The sequence below is a fragment of the Pristiophorus japonicus genome, chromosome 1, assembly GCF_044704955.1.
Source record: "Pristiophorus japonicus isolate sPriJap1 chromosome 1, sPriJap1.hap1, whole genome shotgun sequence".
Taxonomy (NCBI): domain Eukaryota; kingdom Metazoa; phylum Chordata; class Chondrichthyes; family Pristiophoridae; genus Pristiophorus; species Pristiophorus japonicus.
Genome location: NC_091977.1, coordinates 476,555,299 through 476,581,102, shown reverse-complemented (window position 1 = coordinate 476,581,102; position 25,804 = coordinate 476,555,299). Strand labels below are relative to the sequence as shown.

General features: G+C 49.6%; 21 non-coding genes across 21 annotated transcripts; all 21 read right to left on the bottom strand.

The window, feature by feature from the left end:
• Positions 1 to 239: 239 nt before the first annotated feature.
• Positions 240 to 312, bottom strand: trnar-acg (transfer RNA arginine (anticodon ACG)). The gene has a single exon. It is a non-coding gene; the product is annotated as a tRNA-Arg (tRNA).
• Positions 313 to 1,475: 1,163 nt separating this feature from the next.
• trnar-acg (transfer RNA arginine (anticodon ACG)) lies at positions 1,476 to 1,548 on the bottom strand. The gene has a single exon. It is a non-coding gene; the product is annotated as a tRNA-Arg (tRNA).
• Positions 1,549 to 2,711: 1,163 nt separating this feature from the next.
• trnar-acg (transfer RNA arginine (anticodon ACG)) lies at positions 2,712 to 2,784 on the bottom strand. Its single transcript has one exon. It is a non-coding gene; the product is annotated as a tRNA-Arg (tRNA).
• Positions 2,785 to 3,946: 1,162 nt separating this feature from the next.
• On the bottom strand, positions 3,947 to 4,019 carry trnar-acg (transfer RNA arginine (anticodon ACG)). The gene has a single exon. It is a non-coding gene; the product is annotated as a tRNA-Arg (tRNA).
• A 1,163-nt stretch (positions 4,020 to 5,182) lies between these two features.
• On the bottom strand, positions 5,183 to 5,255 carry trnar-acg (transfer RNA arginine (anticodon ACG)). Its single transcript has one exon. It is a non-coding gene; the product is annotated as a tRNA-Arg (tRNA).
• Positions 5,256 to 6,418: 1,163 nt separating this feature from the next.
• trnar-acg (transfer RNA arginine (anticodon ACG)) lies at positions 6,419 to 6,491 on the bottom strand. The gene has a single exon. It is a non-coding gene; the product is annotated as a tRNA-Arg (tRNA).
• A 1,163-nt stretch (positions 6,492 to 7,654) lies between these two features.
• Positions 7,655 to 7,727, bottom strand: trnar-acg (transfer RNA arginine (anticodon ACG)). Its single transcript has one exon. It is a non-coding gene; the product is annotated as a tRNA-Arg (tRNA).
• Positions 7,728 to 8,890: 1,163 nt separating this feature from the next.
• trnar-acg (transfer RNA arginine (anticodon ACG)) lies at positions 8,891 to 8,963 on the bottom strand. Its single transcript has one exon. It is a non-coding gene; the product is annotated as a tRNA-Arg (tRNA).
• Positions 8,964 to 10,126: 1,163 nt separating this feature from the next.
• On the bottom strand, positions 10,127 to 10,199 carry trnar-acg (transfer RNA arginine (anticodon ACG)). The gene has a single exon. It is a non-coding gene; the product is annotated as a tRNA-Arg (tRNA).
• A 1,163-nt stretch (positions 10,200 to 11,362) lies between these two features.
• On the bottom strand, positions 11,363 to 11,435 carry trnar-acg (transfer RNA arginine (anticodon ACG)). The gene has a single exon. It is a non-coding gene; the product is annotated as a tRNA-Arg (tRNA).
• A 1,163-nt stretch (positions 11,436 to 12,598) lies between these two features.
• trnar-acg (transfer RNA arginine (anticodon ACG)) lies at positions 12,599 to 12,671 on the bottom strand. Its single transcript has one exon. It is a non-coding gene; the product is annotated as a tRNA-Arg (tRNA).
• Positions 12,672 to 13,834: 1,163 nt separating this feature from the next.
• trnar-acg (transfer RNA arginine (anticodon ACG)) lies at positions 13,835 to 13,907 on the bottom strand. The gene has a single exon. It is a non-coding gene; the product is annotated as a tRNA-Arg (tRNA).
• Positions 13,908 to 15,070: 1,163 nt separating this feature from the next.
• Positions 15,071 to 15,143, bottom strand: trnar-acg (transfer RNA arginine (anticodon ACG)). Its single transcript has one exon. It is a non-coding gene; the product is annotated as a tRNA-Arg (tRNA).
• Positions 15,144 to 16,306: 1,163 nt separating this feature from the next.
• On the bottom strand, positions 16,307 to 16,379 carry trnar-acg (transfer RNA arginine (anticodon ACG)). The gene has a single exon. It is a non-coding gene; the product is annotated as a tRNA-Arg (tRNA).
• A 1,163-nt stretch (positions 16,380 to 17,542) lies between these two features.
• On the bottom strand, positions 17,543 to 17,615 carry trnar-acg (transfer RNA arginine (anticodon ACG)). Its single transcript has one exon. It is a non-coding gene; the product is annotated as a tRNA-Arg (tRNA).
• Positions 17,616 to 18,778: 1,163 nt separating this feature from the next.
• Positions 18,779 to 18,851, bottom strand: trnar-acg (transfer RNA arginine (anticodon ACG)). The gene has a single exon. It is a non-coding gene; the product is annotated as a tRNA-Arg (tRNA).
• A 1,163-nt stretch (positions 18,852 to 20,014) lies between these two features.
• On the bottom strand, positions 20,015 to 20,087 carry trnar-acg (transfer RNA arginine (anticodon ACG)). Its single transcript has one exon. It is a non-coding gene; the product is annotated as a tRNA-Arg (tRNA).
• Positions 20,088 to 21,250: 1,163 nt separating this feature from the next.
• Positions 21,251 to 21,323, bottom strand: trnar-acg (transfer RNA arginine (anticodon ACG)). The gene has a single exon. It is a non-coding gene; the product is annotated as a tRNA-Arg (tRNA).
• A 1,163-nt stretch (positions 21,324 to 22,486) lies between these two features.
• trnar-acg (transfer RNA arginine (anticodon ACG)) lies at positions 22,487 to 22,559 on the bottom strand. Its single transcript has one exon. It is a non-coding gene; the product is annotated as a tRNA-Arg (tRNA).
• A 1,163-nt stretch (positions 22,560 to 23,722) lies between these two features.
• Positions 23,723 to 23,795, bottom strand: trnar-acg (transfer RNA arginine (anticodon ACG)). Its single transcript has one exon. It is a non-coding gene; the product is annotated as a tRNA-Arg (tRNA).
• Positions 23,796 to 24,958: 1,163 nt separating this feature from the next.
• Positions 24,959 to 25,031, bottom strand: trnar-acg (transfer RNA arginine (anticodon ACG)). The gene has a single exon. It is a non-coding gene; the product is annotated as a tRNA-Arg (tRNA).
• Between the last annotated feature and the right edge of the window lie 773 nt (positions 25,032 to 25,804).

Below are 25,804 nucleotides of genomic sequence, written 5' to 3'. Positions count from 1 at the left end.
TGTCGCAGCAAAAGTTCTCGATTTTTGCATGCATGCAGCTGAAATGGAAAGAAGGAAAGACATCTTTACAAGTATCAATGCCTTTTCTAAGGATTGAATTCAGGACCTTCAGATTATGAGACTGACGTGCTGCCTACTGCACTAAGAAGGTACTTCCCAGTTTAAGAGCTGGACAGTTTGACCAAATATGTTCGCTTACGTGGCATCCAAAGCCATAATGCAAAGATTGCAAAAATACTCGAGCCAGGTAGGAGTCGAACCTACAATCTTCTGATTCGTAGTCAGACGCGTTATCCATTGCGCCACTGGCCCAGTCTGTGAAAAATAGCTGCGACATCAGCAGGTGCACAGGACGGGCAGATTACAAGGCATGAGGCAGACAATCACCAAAGAGAGGCACCTCTGTCGCATCCCTTCGATTCACAGGTGGGAGAGCGGAGCAGTGCAGTAGAAAACAAAGCAAAGCAAAGTCGTGCTTAGGTAGTTGGTTGCACTCCGGCTTGAAGCAGTGAGCATGCTTTTGAAGTATGTATGTGTGTGGTAAGTGGCAATTCGCTGAAGGCAGAGCTCTTAATATGACGAGCTGTTTGCAGCTGAACATGTTGCAGCTGAGGCACAGGACAGTGCCTTCGCCGTTTTGCTTGAACATTTGCATCTGTGTGTCAGCAGGGAGTGCCTTTGAGCAGCAATGCATGAAAAGAGGCAGCACTTTCTTTCAGGCAAAGCCTCAGGCAATAGAATCATCTGTCCATCAGTCAGACAGGCCTCTCGCTTGCTCCCTCACGCTTGTGGCGGCTGCGACATTACGCTCAACTCGCTTCCCTTCCGCAGGCTTGAGCTCTTCTTGGAGTCTTTCACCATATCCGTGGCTTCCAGTCCTGCCCTTGCTCGCTTGCTATTGCTCAGTAACGTCGATTGGAGCAAAGCATGAAAAGTGTTCAGGGAGCGGGCCAACCTGAAGCAGGAGATTTCTGCTGGTCGTGGAAGCGAGGAGGCCAGTGATAAGGGGCGATACAGATGCAAACTGGGAGCTAATACCAGATGTGAATGGGGAATTTGCTCAAATGGGAGAGCGCTTACTTTGCATGTGTGAGGCAGTGGGATCAATGCCTGCATTCTCCACTGTTCTTTTGGCTCAGTTAATAGTTCAGACACAAGAGTTGTGTCAGGTGTGGGTGAGCCCATCTGCTTCTGAAGGTCACCGCAGGCTGAGGGACATCAAATCCTTTGGTGTGCTGTCGCAGCAAAACTTCTCGATTTTTGCATGCATGCAGCTGAAATGGAAAGAAGGAAAAACATCTTGACAAGTATCAATGTCTTTTCTAAAGATTGAACTCAGGACCTTCAGATTATGAGACTGACGTGCTGCCTACTGCACTAAGAAGGTACTTACCAGTTTAAAAGCTGGACAGTTTGACCAAATATGTTCGCTTACGTGGCATCCAAAGCCATAATGCAAAGATTGCAAAAATACTCGAGCCAGGTAGGAGTCGAACCGACAATCTTCTGATCCGTAGTCAGATGCGTTATCCATTGCGCCACTGGCCCAGTTTGTGAAAAATAGCTGCAACATCAGCAGGTGCACAGGACGGGCAGATTACAAGGCATGAGGCAGACAATCACCAAAGAGAGGCACCTCTGTCGCATCCCTTCGATTCACAGGTGGGAGAGCGGAGCAGTGCAGTAGAAAACAAAGCAAAGCAAAGTCGTGCTTAGGTAGTTGGTTGCACTCCGGCTTGAAGCAGTGAGCATTCTTTTGAAGTATGTATGTGTGTGGTAAGTGGCAATTCGCTGAAGGCAGAGCTCTTAATATGACGAGCTGTTTACAGCTGAACATGTTGCAGCTGAGGCACAGGACAGTGCCTTCGCCGTTTTGCTTGAACACTTGCATCTGTGTGTCAGCAGGGAGTGCCTTTGAGCAGCAATGCATGAAAAGAGGCAGCACTTTCTTTCAGGCAAAGCCTCAGGCAATAGAATCATCTGTCCATCAGTCAGACAGGCCTCTCGCTTGCTCCCTCATGCTCGTGGCGGCTGCAACGTTACGCTCAACTCGCTTCCCTTCCGCAGGCTCGAGCTCTTCTTGGCGTCTTTCACCATATCCGTGGCTTCCAGTCCTGCCCTTGCTCGCTTGCTATTGCTCAGTAACGTCGATTGGAGCAAAGCATGAAAAGTGTTCAGGGAGCAGGCCAACCTGAAGCAGGAGATTTCTGCTGGTCGTGGAAGCGAGCAGGCAAGTGATAAGGGGCGAGTCAGATGCAAACTGGGAGCTAATACCAGATGTGAATGGGGAATTTGCTCAAATGGGAGAGTGCTTACTTTGCACGTGTGAGGCAGTGGGATCAATGCCTGCATTCTCCACTGTTCTTTTGGCTCAGTTAATAGTTCAGACACAAGAGTTGTGTCAGGTGTGGGTGAGCCCATCTGCTTCTGAAGGTCACCGCAGGCTGAGGGACATCAAATCCTTTGGTGTGCTGTCGCAGCAAAACTTCTCGATTTTTGCATGCATGCAGCTGAAATGGAAAGAAGGAAAAACATCTTTACAAGTATCAATGCCTTTTCTAAGGATTGAACTCAGGACCTTCAGATTATGAGACTGACGTGCTGCCTACTGCACTAAGAAGGTACTTCCCAGTTTAAGAGCTGGACAGTTTGACCAAATATGTTCGCTTACGTGGCATCCAAAGCCATAATGCAAAGATTGCAAAAATACTCGAGCCAGGTAGGAGTCGAACCTACATTCTTCTGATCCGTAGTCAGACGCGTTATCCATTGCGCCACTGGCCCAGTCTGTGAAAAATAGCTGCGACATCAGCAGGTGCACAGGACGGGCAGATTCCAAGGCATGAGGCAGACAATCACCAAAGAGAGGCACCTCTGTCGCATCCCTTCGATTCACAGGTGGGAGAGCGGAGCAGTGCAGTAGAAAACAAAGCAAAGCAAAGTCGTGCTTAGGTAGTTGGTTGCACTCCGGCTTGAAGCAGTGAGCATTCTTTTGAAGTATGTATGTGTGTGGTAAGTGGCAATTCGTTGAAGGCAGAGCTCTTAATATGACGAGCAGTTTACAGCTGAACATGTTGCAGCTGAGGCACAGGACAGTGCCTTCGCCGTTTTGCTTGAACACTTGCATCTGTGTGTCAGCAGGGAGTGCCTTTGAGCAGCAATGCATGAAAAGAGGCAGCACTTTCTTTCAGGCAAAGCCTCAGGCAATAGAATCATCTGTCCATCAGTCAGACAGGCCTCTCGCTTGCTCCCTCACGCTCGTGGCGGCTGCGACGTTACGCTCAACTCGCTTCCCTTCCGCAGGCTCGAGCTCTTCTTGGCGTCTTTCACCATATCCGTGGCTTCCAGTCCTGCCCTTGCTCGCTTGCTATTGCTCAGTAACGTCGATTGGAGCAAAGCATGAAAAGTGTTCAGGGAGCAGGCCAACCTGAAGCAGGAGATTTCTGCTGGTCGTGGAAGCGAGGAGGCAAGTGATAAGGGGCGAGTCAGATGCAAACTGGGAGCTAATACCAGATGTGAATGGGAATTTGCTCAAATGGGAGAGTGCTTACTTTGCACGTGTGAGGCAGTGGGATCAATGCCTGCATTCTCCACTGTTCTTTTGGCTCAGTTAATAGTTCAGACACAAGAGTTGTGTCAGGTGTGGGTGAGCCCATCTGCTTCTGAAGGTCACCGCAGGCTGAGGGACATCAAATCCTTTGGTGTGCTGTCGCAGCAAAACTTCTCGATTTTTGCATGCATGCAGCTGAAATGGAAAGAAGGAAAAACATCTTTACAAGTATCAATGCCTTTTCTAAGGATTGAACTCAGGACCTTCAGATTATGAGACTGACGTGCTGCCTACTGCACTAAGAAGGTACTTCCCAGTTTAAGAGCTGGACAGTTTGACCAAATATGTTCGCTTACGTGGCATCCAAAGCCATAATGCAAAGATTGCAAAAATACTCGAGCCAGGTAGGAGTCGAACCTACAATCTTCTGATCCGTAGTCAGACGCGTTATCCATTGCGCCACTGGCCCAGCCTGTGAAAAATAGCTGCGACATCAGCAGGTGCACAGGACGGGCAGATTACAAGGCATGAGGCAGACAATCACCAAAGAGAGGCACCTCTGTCGCATCCCTTCGATTCACAGGTGGGAGAGCGGAGCAGTGCAGTAGAAAACAAAGCAAAGCAAAGTCGTGCTTAGGTAGTTGGTTGCACTCCGGCTTGAAGCAGTGAGCATTCTTTTGAAGTATGTATGTGTGTGGTAAGTGGCAATTCGCTGAAGGCAGAGCTCTTAATATGACGAGCAGTTTACAGCTGAACATGTTGCAGCTGAGGCACAGGACAGTGCCTTCGCCGTTTTGCTTGAACACTTGCATCTGTGTGTCAGCAGGGAGTGCCTTTGAGCAGCAATGCATGAAAAGAGGCAGCACTTTCTTTCAGGCAAAGCCTCAGGCAATAGAATCATCTGTCCATCAGTCAGACAGGCCTCTCGCTTGCTCCCTCACGCTCGTGGCGGCTGCGACGTTACGCTCAACTCGCTTCCCTTCCGCAGGCTCGAGCTCTTCTTGGCGTCTTTCACCATATCCGTGGCTTCCAGTCCTGCCCTTGCTCGCCTGCTATTGCTCAGTAACGTCGATTGGAGCAAAGCATGAAAAGTGTTCAGGGAGCAGGCCAACCTGAAGCAGGAGATTTCTGCTGGTCGTGGAAGCGAGCAGGCAAGTGATAAGGGGCGAGTCAGATGCAATCTGGGAGCTAATACCAGATGTGAATGGGGAATTTGCTCAAATGGGAGAGCGCTTACTTTGCATGTGTGAGGCAGTGGGATCAATGCCTGCATTCTCCACTGTTCTTTTGGCTCAGTTAATAGTTCAGACACAAGAGTTGTGTCAGGTGTGGGTGAGCCCATCTGCTTCTGAAGGTCACCGCAGGCTGAGGGACATCAAATCCTTTGGTGTGCTGTCGCAGCAAAACTTCTCGATTTTTGCATGCATGCAGCTGAAATGGAAAGAAGGAAAAACATCTTTACAAGTATCAATGCCTTTTCTAAGGATTGAACTCAGGACCTTCAGATTATGAGACTGACGTGCTGCCTACTGCACTAAGAAGGTACTTCCCAGTTTAAGAGCTGGACAGTTTGACCAAATATGTTCGCTTACGTGGCATCCAAAGCCATAATGCAAAGATTGCAAAAATACTCGAGCCAGGTAGGAGTCGAACCTATAATCTTCTGATCCGTAGTCAGATGCGTTATCCATTGCGCCACTGGCCCAGTCTGTGAAAAATAGCTGCGACATCAGCAGGTGCACAGGACGGGCAGATTCCAAGGCATGAGGCAGACAATCACCAAAGAGAGGCACCTCTGTCGCATCCCTTCGATTCACAGGTGGGAGAGCGGAGCAGTGCAGTCGAAAACAAAGCAAAGCAAAGTCGTGCTTAGGTAGTTGGTTGCACTCCGGCTTGAAGCAGTGAGCATTCTTTTGAAGTATGTATGTGTGTGGTAAGTGGCAATTCGCTGAAGGCAGAGCTCTTAATATGACGAGCAGTTTACAGCTGAACATGTTGCAGCTGAGGCACAGGACAGTGCCTTCGCCGTTTTGCTTGAACACTTGCATCTGTGTGTCAGCAGGGAGTGCCTTTGAGCAGCAATGCATGAAAAGAGGCAGCACTTTCTTTCAGGCAAAGCCTCAGGCAATAGAATCATCTGTCCATCAGTCAGACAGGCCTCTCGCTTGCTCCCTCACGCTCGTGGCGGCTGCGACGTTACGCTCAACTCGCTTCCCTTCCGCAGGCTCGAGCTCTTCTTGGCGTCTTTCACCATATCCGTGGCTTCCAGTCCTGCCCTTGCTCGCCTGCTATTGCTCAGTAACGTCGATTGGAGCAAAGCATGAAAAGTGTTCAGGGAGCAGGCCAACCTGAAGCAGGAGATTTCTGCTGGTCGTGGAAGCGAGCAGGCAAGTGATAAGGGGCGAGTCAGATGCAATCTGGGAGCTAATACCAGATGTGAATGGGGAATTTGCTCAAATGGGAGAGCGCTTACTTTGCATGTGTGAGGCAGTGGGATCAATGCCTGCATTCTCCACTGTTCTTTTGGCTCAGTTAATAGTTCAGACACAAGAGTTGTGTCAGGTGTGGGTGAGCCCATCTGCTTCTGAAGGTCACCGCAGGCTGAGGGACATCAAATCCTTTGGTGTGCTGTCGCAGCAAAACTTCTCGATTTTTGCATGCATGCAGCTGAAATGGAAAGAAGGAAAAACATCTTTACAAGTATCAATGCCTTTTCTAAGGATTGAACTCAGGACCTTCAGATTATGAGACTGACGTGCTGCCTACTGCACTAAGAAGGTACTGCCCAGTTTAAGAGCTGGACAGTTTGACCAAATATGTTCGCTTACGTGGCATCCAAAGCCATAATGCAAAGATTGCAAAAATACTCGAGCCAGGTAGGAGTCGAACCTACAATCTTCTGATCCGTAGTCAGACGCGTTATCCATTGCGCCACTGGCCCAGTCTGTGAAAAATAGCTGCGACATCAGCAGGTGCACAGGACGGGCAGATTACAAGGCATGAGGCAGACAATCACCAAAGAGAGGCACCTCTGTCGCATCCCTTCGATTCACAGGTGGGAGAGCGGAGCAGTGCAGTAGAAAACAAAGCAAAGCAAAGTCGTGCTTAGGTAGTTGGTTGCACTCCGGCTTGAAGCAGTGAGCATTCTTTTGAAGTATGTATGTGTGTGGTAAGTGGCAATTCGCTGAAGGCAGAGCTCTTAATATGACGAGCAGTTTACAGCTGAACATGTTGCAGCTGAGGCACAGGACAGTGCCTTCGCCGTTTTGCTTGAACACTTGCATCTGTGTGTCAGCAGGGAGTGCCTTTGAGCAGCAATGCATGAAAAGAGGCAGCACTTTCTTTCAGGCAAAGCCTCAGGCAATAGAATCATCTGTCCATCAGTCAGACAGGCCTCTCGCTTGCTCCCTCACGCTCTTGGCGGCTGCGACGTTACGCTCAACTCGCTTCCCTTCCGCAGGCTCGAGCTCTTCTTGGCGTCTTTCACCATATCCGTGGCTTCCAGTCCTGCCCTTGCTCGCTTGCTATTGCTCAGTAACGTCGATTGGAGCAAAGCATGAAAAGTGTTCAGGGAGCAGGCCAACCTGAAGCAGGAGATTTCTGCTGGTCGTGGAAGCGAGGAGGCAAGTGATAAGGGGCGAGTCAGATGCAAACTGGGAGCTAATACCAGATGTGAATGGGGAATTTGCTCAAATGGGAGAGCGCTTACTTTGCATGTGTGAGGCAGTGGGATCAATGCCTGCATTCTCCACTGTTCTTTTGGCTCAGTTAATAGTTCAGACACAAGAGTTGTGTCAGGTGTGGGTGAGCCCATCTGCTTCTGAAGGTCACCGCAGGCTGAGGGACATCAAATCCTTTGGTGTGCTGTCGCAGCAAAACTTCTCGATTTTTGCATGCATGCAGCTGAAATGGAAAGAAGGAAAAACATCTTTACAAGTATCAATGCCTTTTCTAAGGATTGAACTCAGGACCTTCAGATTATGAGACTGACGTGCTGCCTACTGCACTAAGAAGGTACTTCCCAGTTTAAGAGCTGGACAGTTTGACCAAATATGTTCGCTTACGTGGCATCCAAAGCCATAATGCAAAGATTGCAAAAATACTCGAGCCAGGTAGGAGTCGAACCTACAATCTTCTGATCCGTAGTCAGACGCGTTATCCATTGCGCCACTGGCCCAGCCTGTGAAAAATAGCTGCGACATCAGCAGGTGCACAGGACGGGCAGATTACAAGGCATGAGGCAGACAATCACCAAAGAGAGGCACCTCTGTCGCATCCCTTCGATTCACAGGTGGGAGAGCGGAGCAGTGCAGTCGAAAACAAAGCAAAGCAAAGTCGTGCTTAGGTAGTTGGTTGCACTCCGGCTTGAAGCAGTGAGCATTCTTTTGAAGTATGTATGTGTGTGGTAAGTGGCAATTCGCTGAAGGCAGAGCTCTTAATATGACGAGCAGTTTACAGCTGAACATGTTGCAGCTGAGGCACAGGACAGTGTCTTCGCCGTTTTGCTTGAACACTTGCATCTGTGTGTCAGCAGGGAGTGCCTTTGAGCAGCAATGCATGAAAAGAGGCAGCACTTTCTTTCAGGCAAAGCCTCAGGCAATAGAATCATCTGTCCATCAGTCAGACAGGCCTCTCGCTTGCTCCCTCACGCTCGTGGCGGCTGCGACGTTACGCTCAACTCGCTTCCCTTCCGCAGGCTCGAGCTCTTCTTGGCGTCTTTCACCATATCCGTGGCTTCCAGTCCTGCCCTTGCTCGCCTGCTATTGCTCAGTAACGTCGATTGGAGCAAAGCATGAAAAGTGTTCAGGGAGCAGGCCAACCTGAAGCAGGAGATTTCTGCTGGTCGTGGAAGCGAGCAGGCAAGTGATAAGGGGCGAGTCAGATGCAATCTGGGAGCTAATACCAGATGTGAATGGGGAATTTGCTCAAATGGGAGAGCGCTTACTTTGCATGTGTGAGGCAGTGGGATCAATGCCTGCATTCTCCACTGTTCTTTTGGCTCAGTTAATAGTTCAGACACAAGAGTTGTGTCAGGTGTGGGTGAGCCCATCTGCTTCTGAAGGTCACCGCAGGCTGAGGGACATCAAATCCTTTGGTGTGCTGTCGCAGCAAAACTTCTCGATTTTTGCATGCATGCAGCTGAAATGGAAAGAAGGAAAAACATCTTTACAAGTATCAATGCCTTTTCTAAGGATTGAACTCAGGACCTTCAGATTATGAGACTGACGTGCTGCCTACTGCACTAAGAAGGTACTGCCCAGTTTAAGAGCTGGACAGTTTGACCAAATATGTTCGCTTACGTGGCATCCAAAGCCATAATGCAAAGATTGCAAAAATACTCGAGCCAGGTAGGAGTCGAACCTACAATCTTCTGATCCGTAGTCAGACGCGTTATCCATTGCGCCACTGGCCCAGTCTGTGAAAAATAGCTGCGACATCAGCAGGTGCACAGGACGGGCAGATTACAAGGCATGAGGCAGACAATCACCAAAGAGAGGCACCTCTGTCGCATCCCTTCGATTCACAGGTGGGAGAGCGGAGCAGTGCAGTAGAAAACAAAGCAAAGCAAAGTCGTGCTTAGGTAGTTGGTTGCACTCCGGCTTGAAGCAGTGAGCATTCTTTTGAAGTATGTATGTGTGTGGTAAGTGGCAATTCGCTGAAGGCAGAGCTCTTAATATGACGAGCAGTTTACAGCTGAACATGTTGCAGCTGAGGCACAGGACAGTGCCTTCGCCGTTTTGCTTGAACACTTGCATCTGTGTGTCAGCAGGGAGTGCCTTTGAGCAGCAATGCATGAAAAGAGGCAGCACTTTCTTTCAGGCAAAGCCTCAGGCAATAGAATCATCTGTCCATCAGTCAGACAGGCCTCTCGCTTGCTCCCTCACGCTCTTGGCGGCTGCGACGTTACGCTCAACTCGCTTCCCTTCCGCAGGCTCGAGCTCTTCTTGGCGTCTTTCACCATATCCGTGGCTTCCAGTCCTGCCCTTGCTCGCTTGCTATTGCTCAGTAACGTCGATTGGAGCAAAGCATGAAAAGTGTTCAGGGAGCAGGCCAACCTGAAGCAGGAGATTTCTGCTGGTCGTGGAAGCGAGGAGGCAAGTGATAAGGGGCGAGTCAGATGCAAACTGGGAGCTAATACCAGATGTGAATGGGGAATTTGCTCAAATGGGAGAGCGCTTACTTTGCATGTGTGAGGCAGTGGGATCAATGCCTGCATTCTCCACTGTTCTTTTGGCTCAGTTAATAGTTCAGACACAAGAGTTGTGTCAGGTGTGGGTGAGCCCATCTGCTTCTGAAGGTCACCGCAGGCTGAGGGACATCAAATCCTTTGGTGTGCTGTCGCAGCAAAACTTCTCGATTTTTGCATGCATGCAGCTGAAATGGAAAGAAGGAAAAACATCTTTACAAGTATCAATGCCTTTTCTAAGGATTGAACTCAGGACCTTCAGATTATGAGACTGACGTGCTGCCTACTGCACTAAGAAGGTACTTCCCAGTTTAAGAGCTGGACAGTTTGACCAAATATGTTCGCTTACGTGGCATCCAAAGCCATAATGCAAAGATTGCAAAAATACTCGAGCCAGGTAGGAGTCGAACCTACAATCTTCTGATCCGTAGTCAGACGCGTTATCCATTGCGCCACTGGCCCAGCCTGTGAAAAATAGCTGCGACATCAGCAGGTGCACAGGACGGGCAGATTACAAGGCATGAGGCAGACAATCACCAAAGAGAGGCACCTCTGTCGCATCCCTTCGATTCACAGGTGGGAGAGCGGAGCAGTGCAGTAGAAAACAAAGCAAAGCAAAGTCGTGCTTAGGTAGTTGGTTGCACTCCGGCTTGAAGCAGTGAGCATTCTTTTGAAGTATGTATGTGTGTGGTAAGTGGCAATTCGCTGAAGGCAGAGCTCTTAATATGACGAGCAGTTTACAGCTGAACATGTTGCAGCTGAGGCACAGGACAGTGTCTTCGCCGTTTTGCTTGAACACTTGCATCTGTGTGTCAGCAGGGAGTGCCTTTGAGCAGCAATGCATGAAAAGAGGCAGCACTTTCTTTCAGGCAAAGCCTTAGGCAATAGAATCATCTGTCCATCAGTCAGACAGGCCTCTCGCTTGCTCCCTCACGCTCGTGGCGGCTGCGACGTTACGCTCAACTCGCTTCCCTTCCGCAGGCTCGAGCTCTTCTTGGCGTCTTTCACCATATCCGTGGCTTCCAGTCCTGCCCTTGCTCGCCTGCTATTGCTCAGTAACGTCGATTGGAGCAAAGCATGAAAAGTGTTCAGGGAGCAGGCCAACCTGAAGCAGGAGATTTCTGCTGGTCGTGGAAGCGAGCAGGCAAGTGATAAGGGGCGAGTCAGATGCAATCTGGGAGCTAATACCAGATGTGAATGGGGAATTTGCTCAAATGGGAGAGCGCTTACTTTGCATGTGTGAGGCAGTGGGATCAATGCCTGCATTCTCCACTGTTCTTTTGGCTCAGTTAATAGTTCAGACACAAGAGTTGTGTCAGGTGTGGGTGAGCCCATCTGCTTCTGAAGGTCACCGCAGGCTGAGGGACATCAAATCCTTTGGTGTGCTGTCGCAGCAAAACTTCTCGATTTTTGCATGCATGCAGCTGAAATGGAAAGAAGGAAAAACATCTTTACAAGTATCAATGCCTTTTCTAAGGATTGAACTCAGGACCTTCAGATTATGAGACTGACGTGCTGCCTACTGCACTAAGAAGGTACTTCCCAGTTTAAGAGCTGGACAGTTTGACCAAATATGTTCGCTTACGTGGCATCCAAAGCCATAATGCAAAGATTGCAAAAATACTCGAGCCAGGTAGGAGTCGAACCTACAATCTTCTGATCCGTAGTCAGACGCGTTATCCATTGCGCCACTGGCCCAGCCTGTGAAAAATAGCTGCGACATCAGCAGGTGCACAGGACGGGCAGATTACAAGGCATGAGGCAGACAATCACCAAAGAGAGGCACCTCTGTCGCATCCCTTCGATTCACAGGTGGGAGAGCGGAGCAGTGCAGTAGAAAACAAAGCAAAGCAAAGTCGTGCTTAGGTAGTTGGTTGCACTCCGGCTTGAAGCAGTGAGCATTCTTTTGAAGTATGTATGTGTGTGGTAAGTGGCAATTCGCTGAAGGCAGAGCTCTTAATATGACGAGCAGTTTACAGCTGAACATGTTGCAGCTGAGGCACAGGACAGTGTCTTCGCCGTTTTGCTTGAACACTTGCATCTGTGTGTCAGCAGGGAGTGCCTTTGAGCAGCAATGCATGAAAAGAGGCAGCACTTTCTTTCAGGCAAAGCCTCAGGCAATAGAATCATCTGTCCATCAGTCAGACAGGCCTCTCGCTTGCTCCCTCACGCTCGTGGCGGCTGCGACGTTACGCTCAACTCGCTTCCCTTCCGCAGGCTCGAGCTCTTCTTGGCGTCTTTCACCATATCCGTGGCTTCCAGTCCTGCCCTTGCTCGCCTGCTATTGCTCAGTAACGTCGATTGGAGCAAAGCATGAAAAGTGTTCAGGGAGCAGGCCAACCTGAAGCAGGAGATTTCTGCTGGTCGTGGAAGCGAGCAGGCAAGTGATAAGGGGCGAGTCAGATGCAATCTGGGAGCTAATACCAGATGTGAATGGGGAATTTGCTCAAATGGGAGAGCGCTTACTTTGCATGTGTGAGGCAGTGGGATCAATGCCTGCATTCTCCACTGTTCTTTTGGCTCAGTTAATAGTTCAGACACAAGAGTTGTGTCAGGTGTGGGTGAGCCCATCTGCTTCTGAAGGTCACCGCAGGCTGAGGGACATCAAATCCTTTGGTGTGCTGTCGCAGCAAAACTTCTCGATTTTTGCATGCATGCAGCTGAAATGGAAAGAAGGAAAAACATCTTTACAAGTATCAATGCCTTTTCTAAGGATTGAACTCAGGACCTTCAGATTATGAGACTGACGTGCTGCCTACTGCACTAAGAAGGTACTGCCCAGTTTAAGAGCTGGACAGTTTGACCAAATATGTTCGCTTACGTGGCATCCAAAGCCATAATGCAAAGATTGCAAAAATACTCGAGCCAGGTAGGAGTCGAACCTACAATCTTCTGATCCGTAGTCAGACGCGTTATCCATTGCGCCACTGGCCCAGTCTGTGAAAAATAGCTGCGACATCAGCAGGTGCACAGGACGGGCAGATTACAAGGCATGAGGCAGACAATCACCAAAGAGAGGCACCTCTGTCGCATCCCTTCGATTCACAGGTGGGAGAGCGGAGCAGTGCAGTAGAAAACAAAGCAAAGCAAAGTCGTGCTTAGGTAGTTGGTTGCACTGCGGCTTGAAGCAGTGAGCATTCTTTTGAAGTATGTATGTGTGTGGTAAGTGGCAATTCGCTGAAGGCAGAGCTCTTAATATGACGAGCAGTTTACAGCTGAACATGTTGCAGCTGAGGCACAGGACAGTGCCTTCGCCGTTTTGCTTGAACACTTGCATCTGTGTGTCAGCAGGGAGTGCCTTTGAGCAGCAATGCATGAAAAGAGGCAGCACTTTCTTTCAGGCAAAGCCTCAGGCAATAGAATCATCTGTCCATCAGTCAGACAGGCCTCTCGCTTGCTCCCTCACGCTCTTGGCGGCTGCGACGTTACGCTCAACTCGCTTCCCTTCCGCAGGCTCGAGCTCTTCTTGGCGTCTTTCACCATATCCGTGGCTTCCAGTCCTGCCCTTGCTCGCTTGCTATTGCTCAGTAACGTCGATTGGAGCAAAGCATGAAAAGTGTTCAGGGAGCAGGCCAACCTGAAGCAGGAGATTTCTGCTGGTCGTGGAAGCGAGGAGGCAAGTGATAAGGGGCGAGTCAGATGCAAACTGGGAGCTAATACCAGATGTGAATGGGGAATTTGCTCAAATGGGAGAGCGCTTACTTTGCATGTGTGAGGCAGTGGGATCAATGCCTGCATTCTCCACTGTTCTTTTGGCTCAGTTAATAGTTCAGACACAAGAGTTGTGTCAGGTGTGGGTGAGCCCATCTGCTTCTGAAGGTCACCGCAGGCTGAGGGACATCAAATCCTTTGGTGTGCTGTCGCAGCAAAACTTCTCGATTTTTGCATGCATGCAGCTGAAATGGAAAGAAGGAAAAACATCTTTACAAGTATCAATGCCTTTTCTAAGGATTGAACTCAGGACCTTCAGATTATGAGACTGACGTGCTGCCTACTGCACTAAGAAGGTACTTCCCAGTTTAAAAGCTGGACAGTTTGACCAAATATGTTCGCTTACGTGGCATCCAAAGCCATAATGCAAAGATTGCAAAAATACTCGAGCCAGGTAGGAGTCGAACCTACAATCTTCTGATCCGTAGTCAGACGCGTTATCCATTGCGCCACTGGCCCAGCCTGTGAAAAATAGCTGCGACATCAGCAGGTGCACAGGACGGGCAGATTCCAAGGCATGAGGCAGACAATCACCAAAGAGAGGCACCTCTGTCGCATCCCTTCGATTCACAGGTGGGAGAGCGGAGCAGTGCAGTAGAAAACAAAGCAAAGCAAAGTCGTGCTTAGGTAGTTGGTTGCACTCCGGCTTGAAGCAGTGAGCATTCTTTTGAAGTATGTATGTGTGTGGTAAGTGGCAATTCGTTGAAGGCAGAGCTCTTAATATGACGAGCAGTTTACAGCTGAACATGTTGCAGCTGAGGCACAGGACAGTGCCTTCGCCGTTTTGCTTGAACACTTGCATCTGTGTGTCAGCAGGGAGTGCCTTTGAGCAGCAATGCATGAAAAGAGGCAGCACTTTCTTTCAGGCAAAGCCTCAGGCAATAGAATCATCTGTCCATCAGTCAGACAGGCCTCTCGCTTGCTCCCTCACGCTCGTGGCGGCTGCGACGTTACGCTCAACTCGCTTCCCTTCCGCAGGCTCGAGCTCTTCTTGGCGTCTTTCACCATATCCGTGGCTTCCAGTCCTGCCCTTGCTCGCTTGCTATTGCTCAGTAACGTCGATTGGAGCAAAGCATGAAAAGTGTTCAGGGAGCAGGCCAACCTGAAGCAGGAGATTTCTGCTGGTCGTGGAAGCGAGCAGGCAAGTGATAAGGGGCGAGTCAGATGCAAACTGGGAGCTAATACCAGATGTGAATGGGGAATTTGCTCAAATGGGAGAGTGCTTACTTTGCACGTGTGAGGCAGTGGGATCAATGCCTGCATTCTCCACTGTTCTTTTGGCTCAGTTAATAGTTCAGACACAAGAGTTGTGTCAGGTGTGGGTGAGCCCATCTGCTTCTGAAGGTCACCGCAGGCTGAGGGACATCAAATCCTTTGGTGTGCTGTCGCAGCAAAACTTCTCGATTTTTGCATGCATGCAGCTGAAATGGAAAGAAGGAAAAACATCTTTACAAGTATCAATGCCTTTTCTAAGGATTGAACTCAGGACCTTCAGATTATGAGACTGACGTGCTGCCTACTGCACTAAGAAGGTACTTCCCAGTTTAAGAGCTGGACAGTTTGACCAAATATGTTCGCTTACGTGGCATCCAAAGCCATAATGCAAAGATTGCAAAAATACTCGAGCCAGGTAGGAGTCGAACCTACAATCTTCTGATCCGTAGTCAGACGCGTTATCCATTGCGCCACTGGCCCAGCCTGTGAAAAATAGCTGCGACATCAGCAGGTGCACAGGACGGGCAGATTACAAGGCATGAGGCAGACAATCACCAAAGAGAGGCACCTCTGTCGCATCCCTTCGATTCACAGGTGGGAGAGCGGAGCAGTGCAGTAGAAAACAAAGCAAAGCAAAGTCGTGCTTAGGTAGTTGGTTGCACTCCGGCTTGAAGCAGTGAGCATTCTTTTGAAGTATGTATGTGTGTGGTAAGTGGCAATTCGCTGAAGGCAGAGCTCTTAATATGACGAGCAGTTTACAGCTGAACATGTTGCAGCTGAGGCACAGGACAGTGCCTTCGCCGTTTTGCTTGAACACTTGCATCTGTGTGTCAGCAGGGAGTGCCTTTGAGCAGCAATGCATGAAAAGAGGCAGCACTTTCTTTCAGGCAAAGCCTCAGGCAATAGAATCATCTGTCCATCAGTCAGACAGGCCTCTCGCTTGCTCCCTCACGCTCGTGGCGGCTGCGACGTTACGCTCAACTCGCTTCCCTTCCGCAGGCTCGAGCTCTTCTTGGCGTCTTTCACCATATCCGTGGCTTCCAGTCCTGCCCTTGCTCGCCTGCTATTGCTCAGTAACGTCGATTGGAGCAAAGCATGAAAAGTGTTCAGGGAGCAGGCCAACCTGAAGCAGGAGATTTCTGCTGGTCGTGGAAGCGAGCAGGCAAGTGATAAGGGGCGAGTCAGATGCAATCTGGGAGCTAATACCAGATGTGAATGGGGAATTTGCTCAAATGGGAGAGCGCTTACTTTGCATGTGTGAGGCAGTGGGATCAATGCCTGCATTCTCCACTGTTCTTTTGGCTCAGTTAATAGTTCAGACACAAGAGTTGTGTCAGGTGTGGGTGAGCCCATCTGCTTCTGAAGGTCACCGCAGGCTGAGGGACATCAAATCCTTTGGTGTGCTGTCGCAGCAAAACTTCTCGATTTTTGCATGCATGCAGCTGAAATGGAAAGAAGGAAAAACATCTTTACAAGTATCAATGCCTTTTCTAAGGATTGAACTCAGGACCTTCAGATTATGAGACTGACGTGCTGCCTACTGCACTAAGAAGGTACTTCCCAGTTTAAGAGCTGGACAGTTTGACCAAATATGTTCGCTTACGTGGCATCCAAAGCCATAATGCAAAGATTGCAAAAATACTCGAGCCAGGTAGGAGTCGAACCTACAATCTTCTGATCCGTAGTCAGACGCGTTATCCATTGCGCCACTGGCCCAGCCTGTGAAAAATAGCTGCGACATCAGCAGGTGCACAGGACGGGCAGATTACAAGGCATGAGGCAGACAATCACCAAAGAGAGGCACCTCTGTCGCATCCCTTCGATTCACAGGTGGGAGAGCGGAGCAGTGCAGTAGAAAACAAAGCAAAGCAAAGTCGTGCTTAGGTAGTTGGTTGCACTCCGGCTTGAAGCAGTGAGCATTCTTTTGAAGTATGTATGTGTGTGGTAAGTGGCAATTCGCTGAAGGCAGAGCTCTTAATATGACGAGCAGTTTACAGCTGAACATGTTGCAGCTGAGGCACAGGACAGTGTCTTCGCCGTTTTGCTTGAACACTTGCATCTGTGTGTCAGCAGGGAGTGCCTTTGAGCAGCAATGCATGAAAAGAGGCAGCACTTTCTTTCAGGCAAAGCCTCAGGCAATAGAATCATCTGTCCATCAGTCAGACAGGCCTCTCGCTTGCTCCCTCACGCTCGTGGCGGCTGCGACGTTACGCTCAACTCGCTTCCCTTCCGCAGGCTCGAGCTCTTCTTGGCGTCTTTCACCATATCCGTGGCTTCCAGTCCTGCCCTTGCTCGCCTGCTATTGCTCAGTAACGTCGATTGGAGCAAAGCATGAAAAGTGTTCAGGGAGCAGGCCAACCTGAAGCAGGAGATTTCTGCTGGTCGTGGAAGCGAGCAGGCAAGTGATAAGGGGCGAGTCAGATGCAATCTGGGAGCTAATACCAGATGTGAATGGGGAATTTGCTCAAATGGGAGAGCGCTTACTTTGCATGTGTGAGGCAGTGGGATCAATGCCTGCATTCTCCACTGTTCTTTTGGCTCAGTTAATAGTTCAGACACAAGAGTTGTGTCAGGTGTGGGTGAGCCCATCTGCTTCTGAAGGTCACCGCAGGCTGAGGGACATCAAATCCTTTGGTGTGCTGTCGCAGCAAAACTTCTCGATTTTTGCATGCATGCAGCTGAAATGGAAAGAAGGAAAAACATCTTTACAAGTATCAATGCCTTTTCTAAGGATTGAACTCAGGACCTTCAGATTATGAGACTGACGTGCTGCCTACTGCACTAAGAAGGTACTTCCCAGTTTAAGAGCTGGACAGTTTGACCAAATATGTTCGCTTACGTGGCATCCAAAGCCATAATGCAAAGATTGCAAAAATACTCGAGCCAGGTAGGAGTCGAACCTACAATCTTCTGATCCGTAGTCAGACGCGTTATCCATTGCGCCACTGGCCCAGCCTGTGAAAAATAGCTGCGATATCAGCAGGTGCACAGGACGGGCAGATTACAAGGCATGAGGCAGACAATCACCAAAGAGAGGCACCTCTGTCGCATCCCTTCGATTCACAGGTGGGAGAGCGGAGCAGTGCAGTAGAAAACAAAGCAAAGCAAAGTCGTGCTTAGGTAGTTGGTTGCACTCCGGCTTGAAGCAGTGAGCATTCTTTTGAAGTATGTATGTGTGTGGTAAGTGGCAATTCGCTGAAGGCAGAGCTCTTAATATGACGAGCAGTTTACAGCTGAACATGTTGCAGCTGAGGCACAGGACAGTGTCTTCGCCGTTTTGCTTGAACACTTGCATCTGTGTGTCAGCAGGGAGTGCCTTTGAGCAGCAATGCATGAAAAGAGGCAGCACTTTCTTTCAGGCAAAGCCTCAGGCAATAGAATCATCTGTCCATCAGTCAGACAGGCCTCTCGCTTGCTCCCTCACGCTCGTGGCGGCTGCGACGTTACGCTCAACTCGCTTCCCTTCCGCAGGCTCGAGCTCTTCTTGGCGTCTTTCACCATATCCGTGGCTTCCAGTCCTGCCCTTGCTCGCCTGCTATTGCTCAGTAACGTCGATTGGAGCAAAGCATGAAAAGTGTTCAGGGAGCAGGCCAACCTGAAGCAGGAGATTTCTGCTGGTCGTGGAAGCGAGCAGGCAAGTGATAAGGGGCGAGTCAGATGCAATCTGGGAGCTAATACCAGATGTGAATGGGGAATTTGCTCAAATGGGAGAGCGCTTACTTTGCATGTGTGAGGCAGTGGGATCAATGCCTGCATTCTCCACTGTTCTTTTGGCTCAGTTAATAGTTCAGACACAAGAGTTGTGTCAGGTGTGGGTGAGCCCATCTGCTTCTGAAGGTCACCGCAGGCTGAGGGACATCAAATCCTTTGGTGTGCTGTCGCAGCAAAACTTCTCGATTTTTGCATGCATGCAGCTGAAATGGAAAGAAGGAAAAACATCTTTACAAGTATCAATGCCTTTTCTAAGGATTGAACTCAGGACCTTCAGATTATGAGACTGACGTGCTGCCTACTGCACTAAGAAGGTACTGCCCAGTTTAAGAGCTGGACAGTTTGACCAAATATGTTCGCTTACGTGGCATCCAAAGCCATAATGCAAAGATTGCAAAAATACTCGAGCCAGGTAGGAGTCGAACCTACAATCTTCTGATCCGTAGTCAGACGCGTTATCCATTGCGCCACTGGCCCAGTCTGTGAAAAATAGCTGCGACATCAGCAGGTGCACAGGACGGGCAGATTACAAGGCATGAGGCAGACAATCACCAAAGAGAGGCACCTCTGTCGCATCCCTTCGATTCACAGGTGGGAGAGCGGAGCAGTGCAGTAGAAAACAAAGCAAAGCAAAGTCGTGCTTAGGTAGTTGGTTGCACTGCGGCTTGAAGCAGTGAGCATTCTTTTGAAGTATGTATGTGTGTGGTAAGTGGCAATTCGCTGAAGGCAGAGCTCTTAATATGACGAGCAGTTTACAGCTGAACATGTTGCAGCTGAGGCACAGGACAGTGCCTTCGCCGTTTTGCTTGAACACTTGCATCTGTGTGTCAGCAGGGAGTGCCTTTGAGCAGCAATGCATGAAAAGAGGCAGCACTTTCTTTCAGGCAAAGCCTCAGGCAATAGAATCATCTGTCCATCAGTCAGACAGGCCTCTCGCTTGCTCCCTCACGCTCTTGGCGGCTGCGACGTTACGCTCAACTCGCTTCCCTTCCGCAGGCTCGAGCTCTTCTTGGCGTCTTTCACCATATCCGTGGCTTCCAGTCCTGCCCTTGCTCGCTTGCTATTGCTCAGTAACGTCGATTGGAGCAAAGCATGAAAAGTGTTCAGGGAGCAGGCCAACCTGAAGCAGGAGATTTCTGCTGGTCGTGGAAGCGAGGAGGCAAGTGATAAGGGGCGAGTCAGATGCAAACTGGGAGCTAATACCAGATGTGAATGGGGAATTTGCTCAAATGGGAGAGCGCTTACTTTGCATGTGTGAGGCAGTGGGATCAATGCCTGCATTCTCCACTGTTCTTTTGGCTCAGTTAATAGTTCAGACACAAGAGTTGTGTCAGGTGTGGGTGAGCCCATCTGCTTCTGAAGGTCACCGCAGGCTGAGGGACATCAAATCCTTTGGTGTGCTGTCGCAGCAAAACTTCTCGATTTTTGCATGCATGCAGCTGAAATGGAAAGAAGGAAAAACATCTTTACAAGTATCAATGCCTTTTCTAAGGATTGAACTCAGGACCTTCAGATTATGAGACTGACGTGCTGCCTACTGCACTAAGAAGGTACTTCCCAGTTTAAGAGCTGGACAGTTTGACCAAATATGTTCGCTTACGTGGCATCCAAAGCCATAATGCAAAGATTGCAAAAATACTCGAGCCAGGTAGGAGTCGAACCTACAATCTTCTGATCCGTAGTCAGACGCGTTATCCATTGCGCCACTGGCCCAGTCTGTGAAAAATAGCTGCGACATCAGCAGGTGCACAGGACGGGCAGATTCCAAGGCATGAGGCAGACAATCACCAAAGAGAGGCACCTCTGTCGCATCCCTTCGATTCACAGGTGGGAGAGCGGAGCAGTGCAGTAGAAAACAAAGCAAAGCAAAGTCGTGCTTAGGTAGTTGGTTGCACTCCGGCTTGAAGCAGTGAGCATTCTTTTGAAGTATGTATGTGTGTGGTAAGTGGCAATTCGTTGAAGGCAGAGCTCTTAATATGACGAGCAGTTTACAGCTGAACATGTTGCAGCTGAGGCACAGGACAGTGCCTTCGCCGTTTTGCTTGAACACTTGCATCTGTGTGTCAGCAGGGAGTGCCTTTGAGCAGCAATGCATGAAAAGAGGCAGCACTTTCTTTCAGGCAAAGCCTCAGGCAATAGAATCATCTGTCCATCAGTCAGACAGGCCTCTCGCTTGCTCCCTCACGCTCGTGGCGGCTGCGACGTTACGCTCAACTCGCTTCCCTTCCGCAGGCTCGAGCTCTTCTTGGCGTCTTTCACCATATCCGTGGCTTCCAGTCCTGCCCTTGCTCGCTTGCTATTGCTCAGTAACGTCGATTGGAGCAAAGCATGAAAAGTGTTCAGGGAGCAGGCCAACCTGAAGCAGGAGATTTCTGCTGGTCGTGGAAGCGAGCAGGCAAGTGATAAGGGGCGAGTCAGATGCAAACTGGGAGCTAATACCAGATGTGAATGGGGAATTTGCTCAAATGGGAGAGTGCTTACTTTGCACGTGTGAGGCAGTGGGATCAATGCCTGCATTCTCCACTGTTCTTTTGGCTCAGTTAATAGTTCAGACACAAGAGTTGTGTCAGGTGTGGGTGAGCCCATCTGCTTCTGAAGGTCACCGCAGGCTGAGGGACATCAAATCCTTTGGTGTGCTGTCGCAGCAAAACTTCTCGATTTTTGCATGCATGCAGCTGAAATGGAAAGAAGGAAAAACATCTTTACAAGTATCAATGCCTTTTCTAAGGATTGAACTCAGGACCTTCAGATTATGAGACTGACGTGCTGCCTACTGCACTAAGAAGGTACTTCCCAGTTTAAGAGCTGGACAGTTTGACCAAATATGTTCGCTTACGTGGCATCCAAAGCCATAATGCAAAGATTGCAAAAATACTCGAGCCAGGTAGGAGTCGAACCTACAATCTTCTGATCCGTAGTCAGACGCGTTATCCATTGCGCCACTGGCCCAGCCTGTGAAAAATAGCTGCGACATCAGCAGGTGCACAGGACGGGCAGATTACAAGGCATGAGGCAGACAATCACCAAAGAGAGGCACCTCTGTCGCATCCCTTCGATTCACAGGTGGGAGAGCGGAGCAGTGCAGTAGAAAACAAAGCAAAGCAAAGTCGTGCTTAGGTAGTTGGTTGCACTCCGGCTTGAAGCAGTGAGCATTCTTTTGAAGTATGTATGTGTGTGGTAAGTGGCAATTCGCTGAAGGCAGAGCTCTTAATATGACGAGCAGTTTACAGCTGAACATGTTGCAGCTGAGGCACAGGACAGTGCCTTCGCCGTTTTGCTTGAACACTTGCATCTGTGTGTCAGCAGGGAGTGCCTTTGAGCAGCAATGCATGAAAAGAGGCAGCACTTTCTTTCAGGCAAAGCCTCAGGCAATAGAATCATCTGTCCATCAGTCAGACAGGCCTCTCGCTTGCTCCCTCACGCTCGTGGCGGCTGCGACGTTACGCTCAACTCGCTTCCCTTCCGCAGGCTCGAGCTCTTCTTGGCGTCTTTCACCATATCCGTGGCTTCCAGTCCTGCCCTTGCTCGCCTGCTATTGCTCAGTAACGTCGATTGGAGCAAAGCATGAAAAGTGTTCAGGGAGCAGGCCAACCTGAAGCAGGAGATTTCTGCTGGTCGTGGAAGCGAGCAGGCAAGTGATAAGGGGCGAGTCAGATGCAATCTGGGAGCTAATACCAGATGTGAATGGGGAATTTGCTCAAATGGGAGAGCGCTTACTTTGCATGTGTGAGGCAGTGGGATCAATGCCTGCATTCTCCACTGTTCTTTTGGCTCAGTTAATAGTTCAGACACAAGAGTTGTGTCAGGTGTGGGTGAGCCCATCTGCTTCTGAAGGTCACCGCAGGCTGAGGGACATCAAATCCTTTGGTGTGCTGTCGCAGCAAAACTTCTCGATTTTTGCATGCATGCAGCTGAAATGGAAAGAAGGAAAAACATCTTTACAAGTATCAATGCCTTTTCTAAGGATTGAACTCAGGACCTTCAGATTATGAGACTGACGTGCTGCCTACTGCACTAAGAAGGTACTTCCCAGTTTAAGAGCTGGACAGTTTGACCAAATATGTTCGCTTACGTGGCATCCAAAGCCATAATGCAAAGATTGCAAAAATACTCGAGCCAGGTAGGAGTCGAACCTACAATCTTCTGATCCGTAGTCAGACGCGTTATCCATTGCGCCACTGGCCCAGCCTGTGAAAAATAGCTGCGACATCAGCAGGTGCACAGGACGGGCAGATTACAAGGCATGAGGCAGACAATCACCAAAGAGAGGCACCTCTGTCGCATCCCTTCGATTCACAGGTGGGAGAGCGGAGCAGTGCAGTAGAAAACAAAGCAAAGCAAAGTCGTGCTTAGGTAGTTGGTTGCACTCCGGCTTGAAGCAGTGAGCATTCTTTTGAAGTATGTATGTGTGTGGTAAGTGGCAATTCGCTGAAGGCAGAGCTCTTAATATGACGAGCAGTTTACAGCTGAACATGTTGCAGCTGAGGCACAGGACAGTGTCTTCGCCGTTTTGCTTGAACACTTGCATCTGTGTGTCAGCAGGGAGTGCCTTTGAGCAGCAATGCATGAAAAGAGGCAGCACTTTCTTTCAGGCAAAGCCTCAGGCAATAGAATCATCTGTCCATCAGTCAGACAGGCCTCTCGCTTGCTCCCTCACGCTCGTGGCGGCTGCGACGTTACGCTCAACTCGCTTCCCTTCCGCAGGCTCGAGCTCTTCTTGGCGTCTTTCACCATATCCGTGGCTTCCAGTCCTGCCCTTGCTCGCCTGCTATTGCTCAGTAACGTCGATTGGAGCAAAGCATGAAAAGTGTTCAGGGAGCAGGCCAACCTGAAGCAGGAGATTTCTGCTGGTCGTGGAAGCGAGCAGGCAAGTGATAAGGGGCGAGTCAGATGCAATCTGGGAGCTAATACCAGATGTGAATGGGGAATTTGCTCAAATGGGAGAGCGCTTACTTTGCATGTGTGAGGCAGTGGGATCAATGCCTGCATTCTCCACTGTTCTTTTGGCTCAGTTAATAGTTCAGACACAAGAGTTGTGTCAGGTGTGGGTGAGCCCATCTGCTTCTGAAGGTCACCGCAGGCTGAGGGACATCAAATCCTTTGGTGTGCTGTCGCAGCAAAACTTCTCGATTTTTGCATGCATGCAGCTGAAATGGAAAGAAGGAAAAACATCTTTACAAGTATCAATGCCTTTTCTAAGGATTGAACTCAGGACCTTCAGATTATGAGACTGACGTGCTGCCTACTGCACTAAGAAGGTACTTCCCAGTTTAAGAGCTGGACAGTTTGACCAAATATGTTCGCTTACGTGGCATCCAAAGCCATAATGCAAAGATTGCAAAAATACTCGAGCCAGGTAGGAGTCGAACCTACAATCTTCTGATCCGTAGTCAGACGCGTTATCCATTGCGCCACTGGCCCAGCCTGTGAAAAATAGCTGCGACATCAGCAGGTGCACAGGACGGGCAGATTACAAGGCATGAGGCAGACAATCACCAAAGAGAGGCACCTCTGTCGCATCCCTTCGATTCACAGGTGGGAGAGCGGAGCAGTGCAGTAGAAAACAAAGCAAAGCAAAGTCGTGCTTAGGTAGTTGGTTGCACTCCGGCTTGAAGCAGTGAGCATTCTTTTGAAGTATGTATGTGTGTGGTAAGTGGCAATTCGCTGAAGGCAGAGCTCTTAATATGACGAGCAGTTTACAGCTGAACATGTTGCAGCTGAGGCACAGGACAGTGTCTTCGCCGTTTTGCTTGAACACTTGCATCTGTGTGTCAGCAGGGAGTGCCTTTGAGCAGCAATGCATGAAAAGAGGCAGCACTTTCTTTCAGGCAAAGCCTCAGGCAATAGAATCATCTGTCCATCAGTCAGACAGGCCTCTCGCTTGCTCCCTCACGCTCGTGGCGGCTGCGACGTTACGCTCAACTCGCTTCCCTTCCGCAGGCTCGAGCTCTTCTTGGCGTCTTTCACCATATCCGTGGCTTCCAGTCCTGCCCTTGCTCGCCTGCTATTGCTCAGTAACGTCGATTGGAGCAAAGCATGAAAAGTGTTCAGGGAGCAGGCCAACCTGAAGCAGGAGATTTCTGCTGGTCGTGGAAGCGAGCAGGCAAGTGATAAGGGGCGAGTCAGATGCAATCTGGGAGCTAATACCAGATGTGAATGGGGAATTTGCTCAAATGGGAGAGCGCTTACTTTGCATGTGTGAGGCAGTGGGATCAATGCCTGCATTCTCCACTGTTCTTTTGGCTCAGTTAATAGTTCAGACACAAGAGTTGTGTCAGGTGTGGGTGAGCCCATCTGCTTCTGAAGGTCACCGCAGGCTGAGGGACATCAAATCCTTTGGTGTGCTGTCGCAGCAAAACTTCTCGATTTTTGCATGCATGCAGCTGAAATGGAAAGAAGGAAAAACATCTTTACAAGTATCAATGCCTTTTCTAAGGATTGAACTCAGGACCTTCAGATTATGAGACTGACGTGCTGCCTACTGCACTAAGAAGGTACTGCCCAGTTTAAGAGCTGGACAGTTTGACCAAATATGTTCGCTTACGTGGCATCCAAAGCCATAATGCAAAGATTGCAAAAATACTCGAGCCAGGTAGGAGTCGAACCTACAATCTTCTGATCCGTAGTCAGACGCGTTATCCATTGCGCCACTGGCCCAGTCTGTGAAAAATAGCTGCGACATCAGCAGGTGCACAGGACGGGCAGATTACAAGGCATGAGGCAGACAATCACCAAAGAGAGGCACCTCTGTCGCATCCCTTCGATTCACAGGTGGGAGAGCGGAGCAGTGCAGTAGAAAACAAAGCAAAGCAAAGTCGTGCTTAGGTAGTTGGTTGCACTCCGGCTTGAAGCAGTGAGCATTCTTTTGAAGTATGTATGTGTGTGGTAAGTGGCAATTCGCTGAAGGCAGAGCTCTTAATATGACGAGCAGTTTACAGCTGAACATGTTGCAGCTGAGGCACAGGACAGTGCCTTCGCCGTTTTGCTTGAACACTTGCATCTGTGTGTCAGCAGGGAGTGCCTTTGAGCAGCAATGCATGAAAAGAGGCAGCACTTTCTTTCAGGCAAAGCCTCAGGCAATAGAATCATCTGTCCATCAGTCAGACAGGCCTCTCGCTTGCTCCCTCACGCTCTTGGCGGCTGCGACGTTACGCTCAACTCGCTTCCCTTCCGCAGGCTCGAGCTCTTCTTGGCGTCTTTCACCATATCCGTGGCTTCCAGTCCTGCCCTTGCTCGCTTGCTATTGCTCAGTAACGTCGATTGGAGCAAAGCATGAAAAGTGTTCAGGGAGCAGGCCAACCTGAAGCAGGAGATTTCTGCTGGTCGTGGAAGCGAGGAGGCAAGTGATAAGGGGCGAGTCAGATGCAAACTGGGAGCTAATACCAGATGTGAATGGGGAATTTGCTCAAATGGGAGAGCGCTTACTTTGC